Here is an 11,019-nt window from a genome sequence, read left to right as displayed (position 1 = left end):
CGTACTGACAGTTATGTCAGCAGGGCACGCTCTGCATGTCTTTATCAACAACCAACTCGCAGGTAAATCTCACTTTTGATTAGAATTAACCTTAAACCAGATGGGCTAAACGGGCTGGCCCGTCGGGTCGGGTGATGGGTCAAGACGGGTTTGCGTTGAAATTGTCACGTCTTGTTTGGTCATATTACAGGAACAGGGGATCACTAAAAAACCCGAAATTAACGTTTAGTCAAAATGTTAAGTTGAGAGCGGGCGTTAACAATATCTCTATGCTAAGTGTTTCTGTAGGCCTTGCGGTTAGTTGCTGCACTTTTTTTTTGTCAACATATAAAAACATTTAACTAAATTATTTAATCACCGTTTTAGTTGCTGCACTTTTTTTTTTGTCAACATATAAAAACATTTAACTAAATTATTTAATCACCGTTTTAGAACGTCGGCACGCACTTCGAGAACTACAATAGTATTTTTTAGTAGTAGCAAACGTTTTTACAAACTTTTTTTTTATCCGAAAACACCAACAAATATCATATAAAAAACACCCTGTTCAACAAAATCATATAACAAAATCAAAAATATTACCTTTTTTAAATAAATCAATAACTACTATTTGAATTTCAAAATGGTTAAATAGGTAGTTACCTACTCCTACTATTAAGAGATTCTCAAAATTTTCAAATTATTTATTTCTAACTCATTTTGTTTTTAAAATGAAAACTGAAATCATTTTTAAAATGAGCAAAATCTTCTGATTTTGTTTTTCTCATTCCATAAAATTTGATCTATTTACGGTAATCTTAATAATTAATATTCAAAAGTTTCTATAATTCTTACCTCAATAAACCGTAATTTATAAGTAATTTTACTCAAAATTCATATATTTTATTTCAAATTTTGAATTGCAAATTCCCAAATTATCTACAATTACCATAATTATTTTACTTTCAAAATTTACAAATTACCTATTTATAATATACAAAAGCTAAGGTCAATCATTATCTAGGGTTGGTTTGTACTTGAGAGAACCCGTGTTCTCACATGGACAGCTATACGTCGCCTTGTCAAGAGTTACAAGCAGGTTTGGGCTCAAGATTCTGATTCTTGATAAAAAAGGTAATCTGACCAATACAACTACAAATGTAGTGTACAAGGAAATTTTTTCTTATTTGTAAACTCATTGCATAATGTTTTTCTTTCTAATTCCTATAATTTCAATGAAAGTTGTAGTTGTATTAACAATATATGATAATTGTGTTATTGATTGTAGTTTGTTTAACGTTTAAATATTGTAATTTTCATTAATTCCTCGTGTAATACACGGATCTTAAACTAGTATCAAATAAAATTGTTAAAATAACTAAAAATACAGGGGATATGATATGACAAGTAGAGGAGGAGGTATATTTAGCATAACCCATAATTAAGTAAAATTAAAGATGCTATTATTAACCATTACAGAGCGTGACTAAATGGAAAATGAAAATATCAATCTATTATTATTTTATTTAGTACTAGATTTTATCCCCCGTAGTACGGGGGTTGTTTTACATTATTCGTTTTTAATATATATATATATTTGGATTTTAATTTTATTTATTGTAAGAAAGTTAATAATTAATATACTTGAGGTTTGATGATAAAATGGTTTAACAAATAAATGATATGTTATAATCCAGTTTAAAAGTTATCTATGTTTGATGATACCCATTACCCGTTTATTTTATTTATTATAAATTTTTTTTCTTAATTATAAATAATATCTTTTTTAAATAAAATAGGATATTATTTTTAGTATATCCCAATTTTATAGGATTTTCATCTCAAATATTTGATAAGATTAATTTTTAATATAATGAGATGTTATAACCCGTTTAAGAGCTATCTGAGCTTGGTGAGACATTTACCCGTGAATTCGGGTCAAATGCGTGAGAAGCCTTCACAAATAAAGCAATCTGATCGCTTGAGAGAATGGTTGTTTTACATTTTTCGTTTTTTAATATTTATTTTTTGGGTTTTAATTTTCTTTATTGTAAGAAAGTTAATAATATACTTAGGGTTTGATGATGAAGGGGTTTCATAAATAAATGATATGTTGTAACCCGTTTAAAAGTTATCTGGATTTGGTGACCCATGACCCGCTTATGTTTTTTACTATAAAATTGTTTATTAATTATAAATAATATATTTTTTTATGACACGGACCTATTAACACTACACGACACGGGTTTTAACAAGTTTAGGTTTGAGCTTAACATGTTTCGTGTCTTAAACAGGTCAACCTGTTTAAGACATGTTTAAATTCGTGTCCTAACAGGTTAAAAACCTGTTAACCTGTTAGTAACCTGTGTAGATTTTTATTTAAAAAAAATAAATATACATACACTCTTAAAGTCTTAAATCTAAAGTCATACTTACAAACGATATTTCACTAATGCCCGTCGAAACCCGATAATATACATTTTATGGATGTTATGATTTGCATCTATGGTTTTTTGTTTCAAGTATGTTATGTATGTGCATCTTTTGTTTCTAGTTTGTAATGGATTTGTAGTTTTTTGTTTCATATATGTTATGGATTATCTATTAATTAATACTTTTATGCTCGTTTTTTAAAATTTTGGTTTCGTTACACATGTATTATACATTGTGTCTTTAAACAGGTCCCTTAACAGGTCTCAACAGGTTACCTGCTACTAAACAGGTTCGTGTTCGTGTTTGGAAAAAATGACACGATTAGTTATCGTGTCGTGTTCGTGTTTAGCACAACAGGTCATCGTGTCGTGTCCGACATGTTATGACAGCCCTAGTTTGGTGATACCCATTACTCGTTTATTTTCTTTATTATAAATTTTTTTTCTTAATTATAAATAATATCTTTTTTTAAATAAAATAGGATATTATTTTTAGTATATCCCTATTTTATAGGATTTTCATATCAAATATTTGATAAGATTAATTTTTAATATAATGAGATGTTATAACCCGTTTAAGAGCTATCTGAGCTTGGTGAGACATTTACCCGTGAATTCGGGTCAAATGCGTGAGAAGCCTTCACAAATAAAGCAATCTAATCGCTTGAGAGAATGGTTGTTTTACATTTTTCGTTTTTTAATATTTATTTTTTGGGTTTTAATTTTCTTTATTGTAAGAAAGTTAATAATATACTTAGGGTTTGATGATGAAAGGGTTTCATAAATAAATGATATGTTGTAACCCTTTTAAAAGTTATCTGGATTTGATGACCCATGACCCGCTTATGTTTTTTACTATAAAATTGTTTATTAATTATTAATAATATATATATTTTTTAAATTGGATATTAAATTTTAATATATCCCTATTTTATAGGATTTTCATATCAAATAATTGGTAAGATTAATTTTTAATTTAATGAGATGTTATAATCCGTTTAAGAGATATCTGGTGTTGGTAAGACCCACACCCATGAATTTGGGTTAAATCAATGAGAGACATTCATTTAAAAATCAAGCAATCTAGTGGTTTCTATAGAATGGGGGAGCGACCACATCGCGACACGTAGGATTTTAGGGGTTTCATTTATTTATATTATAGATAGATTAGTTGTATGTATACTATTAAACTAGGATATTTATAATTTGGGTTAGGCTAAATGTACCATAGACTCGGCCTATGAGGAGGGCAGGGAGGGCTTAAGACCCAAACTCACTCTCCTATAAGGCCCATATATTTTTATTTTTGTGTATATATGTATACTTTCGCCTATTTATATAATTAATTTCAGTTATTAATTAAACAGAAGATTTGGTTTGATGGATTAATGTGACTTTCCTAAGTCTTGGAATGGAACGCTTGTTCACCTGAGTTCTAAACCTATTGGAAGCATGTGCCATTTTTTTTATTAGCTACTCTTATCTTTTTGCATGTTGTTTGTTCTTTTATTAGTTGTTCATGCGTTTTTTTAAAGTATGTTTTCCTTTCTTTTTTAAGTATCATTTTATTTTTTAGGTTACTTCCGTTTCTAATAATAAACATGTATAATACCGATCGAATTCGCTTCGATTCATCGCCGCAACGTCCGTGTTTTTTTATTTATAAATATGTTAACTTGACGAAATTCGTTTTTGCATTTTGTTTCGGTGCCGTAATAAACGTGGCCAATACCGCCCAAATTCGCGTCAACTCGCCGCTGCAACACCTATATTTTACCGACCAAATAAACGCCATTTTTAGTATGTTATATTTTCATATCATATTATATTTTTTGAGTTTATATTTTAGGGCATTTTTTATGGCCAGACCCTTTTATCTTTTCTTGTCGGAGACGGCCTTGGGTACCCCCCATCCTTTATTTGTCATACCTCCTCTCCTATACTTTTAATTCATATAACAATTTTGTTTGACATATTATATGAACAACTTTTGGTTAAGAAGTTAAAATAAGACCGGCTTTCTAAAAGATGATGGTTCAAATCTCATAAATGATATATATATATATATATATATATATATATATATATATATATATATATATATATATAAAGCAATATTAGAAAATTTTGAAAATATGTTGGTCAAAATATTTCCAAGCAGTCTTGACATAATTGACAAGATCTCCATGCTTCCCAAGTTGTCCGCCAAGATTCCTGCACCCTTCTATCTTTTCCCTGTGACCGCTTGTCCTACAAGTGGACTAAGCGAGTCCGCTTGAAACTTGAGCAGGCTCCAACGAGGAATGTACCAGCCAGTTATCCAATGTGTCATCTCCCAATATCAACTAGTGGGTTACCTTACCCGGATTCAATGTTGTAAAAGTAGGTTTTTAAGGCCGAGTACTCCCCAAGTACTCACTACAAGGTATGTCGTCGAGACGAGCTTATTTAAGTCCGCCTAGTTACTAAGAATCGATCAGATGTGATCAACCTCAGTCAAAATCGCATCTAGTCGGTGAACTTGGGCCGATTTTGACTTAAAACAAATAAAACATTTTTCTTATTTCTATAATATTAAAGAGCAAATATCATTTTTTTTAAATTAATGATTAACAATTTTAGAATAATTTATTATTTCAAACTATATTTTTGTAATTTATAATAATATTTACCTATTTTGTTATAAATATTAGTAAACTTATGATGGTTGACATATATATAATATCCAAAAATGAACGTTCTTTATATTTACCATGTCCGAGTACTCTCAGAGGACTCTCCGAGTACTCCAAGTTCACCCAACTCCTTAGTTGGCTGTCTAGGATCCGCCTAGCGACTTTTGCAACCTTGCCCGGATTAGATCAAATTTTTGTAGACCTTCTAGAAACATTTCCTTTTTCTCCAAAAACGCCACCTCAATATTTCAGAGAGGAAGAATTCAAATTCTATAAAGAGCAACTAACAGTGATTAAACGGAGTATATTAGAACTAGGTAGTTTGTCGTTTTTTCTATAAATAATAATAATAATAATCTGTTAGGAAAATGAAAGTGTTTTGGTTTTAGCTAGTGGAAAACAGTAAATTGCATCAAATAAAAAAGCTTCAAGATTCGTTATTATTATATTCAACAAGAAGTTTGTGGCACCTGTTTCTCTACACATGGATGAGAATAACATCGATCATCTAAGCCAAAACTTATCTTGGCAGCACAATACCGCATCCCTAGCCGAAGACAAAGGAGTTGAGGGTGCGGGACAAGGTATCATGCATGGGCAGATTCATTTGATGCCACAACGCAGCTTGTTGTATGCTCACTACTTTTATTTGAATTTAAAACAAAATCATCTTTCTAATACCGATATATTTTTGAAGTTGATATATTCATTAAAAGGCATGCAAAAGAAATTAGCTTGGCCTCATGATCTGAAATCGTCAAGTAAAAGTTTATTTTCCGTGAATTTTACAATCATCGTTTTCATCGTAAGCATTTTTCAAGGTAAAAGATAATATTTGACTGATAAATACAGTACGTACTAGGTGCTATAATATCATGTTACACGTCTTACATAGTTACATGAGATGCTAGATCTCATCATCTGTGGGTCCGCTTTATTCTAATAAATTTTATTTAATAATAACAAGGGATGGATCAATGAAAGTAGTAGATGTGGTAAGTGGCAGGTAGTCAAATATGGAAGCGGCATGGAACGACACGTACCAATAGCATCTATACATAAAAACAGATCATTAGAGGCCTTGTATAACATGCTTGATTAACAGTAGAATAGTAGAGAACTTTACATATATATTAAATATATATAATATATAAAATAATATCTTAATTCAATCCCAATCTAGACCATTTGCTTTAATAACGTGACCATAATCGATAATTACAGCACCATGAGGTTGAGTTATAAATATTGTTACGTACGTTCAAATTTTCCTACAACTTGCACCTTTACCTGTGCGTACATTTTGTGGTTGATTAGATGAATAAAATAGAATATGAATTTGTGGGGCTGTAGGAAGTGTCCATGCGGTTTCTTATAAGTATCCATCCATGAACATAACGACGGACATACCCTTGTGGTACGGGAGACGACGTCCCCTATAAAAAAAAAAGGTTTTAATTGATACTATTATAGTGTAGAAATCTTGACCAACCAACTATGAGTATATAACAGTAGACAACTGAGAAAATTTTTAACCTCTATTAAAAAATTTAATTAGTTTGATACTACATGAACAAAGTGATTTAAAAAATAATATATATATATATAACATTTGTACATAAAACAGAGAATTAGAGGAGAACTTTACACACACACATACACACACGTATATATATATATATATGATCAGGATCATGTGAGAATTTTTTGGAAATTGAGAACTATGAGAACCATTTTTGACCACAAAAAAACCCAAAAATAAAAAAAATCATAAAACAAAACGAACACAAAAATAACAAAACTAAAAAAAAATCAAAGTTCTTATTTATCATCCCGGTTTCTAAAAAAAACGTAAAAAAAATTCGGTTTAGCTAAATTATACATATATGTAAAATATGTACATATATGTACACACATGTTTTTTTCCTATACACATATGAATAATTTAAGGTAAATGATAATGTACATATGTGTACATTACGTAATTAGAGATTAAATGAAATATGTATATAAGTATAATACGAATTAAAAAGAAAAAAAATCGGTTTTTTTATTATACATATATATATATATATATAATATGTGCACACATGTTTTTTCTTATACACATATGTATAATTTAAGGTAAATGATAATGTACATATGTGTACATTACGTAACTAGAGATTAAATGAAAGTATACATATGTGTATAGGTATAATACGAATTAAAAAAAATTCGTTTTTTTATGAAACCGAAATAAAATATAAGAATTTTGGTTTTTTTACATTTTTAAAATTTTCATTTTTTTTTGTTTTATAATTTTTTAAATATTTTTTTAAAGGTTTTTTTAATGGTTCTTAAAGTTCTCAATTTGTCAATAGTTCTCTTAGGATCCTTACCCTATATATAATGTAATATCTTAATTAATTCATCCCAATCTAGACCATTTGCTTTAATAATGCAACCGTAATTGATAATTACAGCATCCATGAGGTTAGGGGTGTTCTTCGGGTTTGTTTTTCGGGTTTCGGGTTTTCGGGTCGGGTTCTTCGGGTTTTAAAGTTTTAAATCTTAACCCGAAACTCAACCCAAATCTCTCACGGGTTTTTCGGGTTCGGGTTTTTTCGGGTTGGGTTAATCGGGTTTCGAGTATCCTAGAAAATAATACAAAAAATTTTAAAAACTTCAATCATAAAATTAAAACAGCATATATCTTATTTGCTTGTCACAAGTAATCAAATAATAAATCAACGTAACTTGATAAAGTCATAAAACAACTCAAAAGAAAAGTAAAACCAAGTAACTAACTCGAACCATAATCGTCTTCAATGAGACATGATTTGGTTGTTTAATTACGGTTGTTATTAGTAATAAATAGAAAACATAAATTAACAATGAACGATCGATCCATAATAATTGGAATGAGAAACAGTCGATTAGACTCAAATTCTGATAACTTTAGTGACTAAGACTCATCCTATTATACCTAAAAATATAGCTAATTTCAAAACAAAAAGTTTATTCGGGTTTTTCAGGTTGACCCAAAACTTATAAATCAAACCCAAAAACCAACCCGCATTACTTCGGTTTAGGTTCGGGTTAGTCTTTTCTCGGGTTCAGGTTTTTCGGGTCGGGTTAGTTCGGGTTCGGATAGAGGTTTTTTTGGATTGGGTTTCGGATAAAAATGACAGCCCAACATGAGGTTGAGTTATAAATGTTACGTTCAAAATTTTCCTACTACTTGCACCTTTACATTTTGTGTTGATTAGATGAATAAAATATAATATGAATTTGTGGGGCTGTAGGAAGTCTCCATGTGGTTTCTTATAAGTATCCTTCCATGAATATAACGGTGGACATACCCTTGCGGTACAGGGGATGACCGTCCTCTATGAGAAAAAAATGTCTTAACTGATACTATTATAGTGTAGAAATTCTGACCAATCAATTATGAGTATACAGCGGTTGTCAACTGAAAAAAATTTTCACCCCTATTAAAAAATTTAATTAGTCTGACATTGCACGAACAAAGTGATTTACAAATTAATGAATACCACTACTCCTTTCAAAGAAAATAATGTCACTCTCTCTTTCATTTGCCAACTCCCTTATTTCTATTTAGTTATTAGTTATCTTCTTTATGTGACATGAAATGAAAATACTAATACCCATGAGCTTGAGTTAAACATATACGTTTGAATTTTAAGTATTTTCCTATAATCTGGACGTATACCTGGTCCTACTAGTTGTTACGAACTTCTGATTAGATAAGTAAAATAAAATATTAATTTTATGGCTGCTGGGAAATAGGAATTTCGGTATGATGATATATGTATGAGTCCAAACAAGTCCACATAAATTCGGTTTAAAACAATAAAATCTAGTTGAGCAGCATGAGCCCCTGTGCTTTCTTATAAGTACCCCTTCAATGAACAAGTGATATTGCCAATCAATGAACATCACAGCTCCTCTCAAAGAGTATACTATAATGTCACATTCACTTTCTCTCTTTCTTCTACTAACTCCCTTATTTCTATTATTATTCATCATAAAAAGATTTCCCAAATCTTACAAGAACATCCCACCGGGTCCACGACCATTGCCGATCATAGGAAATCTCCACCAAGTAGGAAAGAGCCCTCATGTCGCAACCGCCATCTTGGCTCAAAAACATGGCCCACTTATCTCACTCCATTTAGGTCGTAAACTTCTCATTGTAGCCTCTTCTCCAGAGGCCGCAGTGGAGATTCTCAAGACACAAGACCGGTTTCTTTCTTCTCGATTTGTTCCTGATGCTTTACGTATTAAAGAGCTACCTTACACGATTATTTGGTCACTAGATTGTAATGAAAACTGGAGGTTGTTAAGAACCATATGCCGAAATGAGATGTTCTCGGTTAAGGCCTTAGAGTCCCAATCTAGTATAAGAGAGGAAAAGTTGGCTCAAATGTTAGATTTCTTTTCTAGTAAGAAAGGACAAGTTATTAATATACAAGAAGCTCTTTTTACAACAGCTTTTAACACTTTGAGCAACATTTTCTTTGGACAAGATCTTCTTGATTTGAGAGATGAAAGTGGAACCGCAAGTGTTTTGAAAGAGAAACTTTTCATGATACTGAAGAATGGTGTTACACCAAATTTGAGTGATTTTTTCCCAATCTTGAAAAGGTTGGATCTTCAAGGGCTAAGGAAGGAAAACTTGAACCATTTAAAGGAGGTATTCGATTCTTGGGAGGGTATGATTAATGATAGAAGATCGGCTGCAGGCTCAGAGAAGGAACAATGTTTCCTGGATCGTTTGATTGAGCGTGGGTTCTCAAATGACCGGATAAACATTTTTGCTATGGTAAGTCTCTCATTCCTTGATTAATTCTACTAGAAATAGTTTATACGAACAGATAAACAAACAAACGAACGAAAAGGCATTAAACTGGTTTACTGATATGTGAATTTGACTATTATGTGTTAAACTTGTAGGAGTTATTTATAGCGGGTACGGATACTACAACCTCAACAATTGAATGGGCCATGGCTGAGTTGCTAAAGAATAAAAAAGCTATGTTTCAACTTCACGAAGAGCTAAAACACAATATCAACTCTGAGATTTCAAATCTGCCTTATCTGAATGCTTGCATTAAAGAAACTTTAAGACTACATCCTCCTGCCCCTCTTCTGCTTCCACACCGTTCCATCCAAGCGTGTGAGGTCATGAATTATACAATCCCTTGTGGCGCTGAAATATTTGTCAACGTTTGGGCAATCGGTCGAGACCCGAAGCTTTGGGAGGATCCCCTTTCGTTTAAACCCGAAAGATTTCTTGGCTCAAACTTGGAGTTTAAAGGCCAAGACTTCGAGTACATACCATTTGGTGCAGGGAGGAGGATGTGTCCCGGTCTACCCTCCGCTATAACCAGTGTTCAGTCTATACTTGCATCTTTGATTCTTCGATTTGAATGGGTGCTTCCAGGTGACCAGGACCCGCTGAAGCTCGACATGACAGAAAAATTTGGGGTGACTTTACAGAAGGAAAAGCCTCTACGACTCATTTTCAAACCTTTAAATAAACATATATAGTTTTCAATCATATGTATTATGTAATGTCTAGCTAGGTTTTGGTGTGTTTACTACTTCTGCTTAAATATAATTAATAAGGTAACTTGTGAGTTATAAATATATATAGTATAATAAGGTATGAGTTATTCATGATCGTAGCAACCCTGACCGATCAACTTCTCACTTACAAGTTACAAGTAATAGAATGATATTTTAGTTTACATTCAAAGTGTTCTTGATTTTGATACCATTCTACAGAGGTCTTCAGGAATACGTGATTTGGGATCACTTTATAAGACATGGAACCTCTTACAATTTATCATCAATGCTAAAAAGTTTAATAGAAGTCATAACCTCAGCCGGCATGCAGCTTCACTAATTATAATTATTATCTACAA

General features: G+C 31.5%; 1 pseudogene across 1 annotated transcript; it reads left to right on the top strand.

Moving 5' to 3' along the window:
• The first annotated feature begins 9,020 nt into the window (after positions 1-9,020).
• Positions 9,021-10,695, top strand: LOC143621853 (putative (S)-N-methylcoclaurine 3'-hydroxylase isozyme 2 pseudogene; annotated as a pseudogene). The gene is made up of 2 exons (XR_013151608.1): positions 9,021-9,914; positions 10,046-10,695. The product of XR_013151608.1 is annotated as a putative (S)-N-methylcoclaurine 3'-hydroxylase isozyme 2 pseudogene (transcript).
• Positions 10,696-11,019: the final 324 nt, after the last annotated feature.

This window comes from Bidens hawaiensis, unplaced genomic scaffold (assembly GCF_021521415.1).
Source record: "Bidens hawaiensis isolate Kalapana, Puna unplaced genomic scaffold, B.hawaiensis_p1.1 tig00002977_1, whole genome shotgun sequence".
Classification (NCBI taxonomy): Eukaryota; Viridiplantae; Streptophyta; class Magnoliopsida; order Asterales; family Asteraceae; genus Bidens; species Bidens hawaiensis.
The sequence above is the reverse complement of the archived record's forward strand: the minus strand, read 5'-3'. Positions and strand labels throughout refer to the sequence as shown.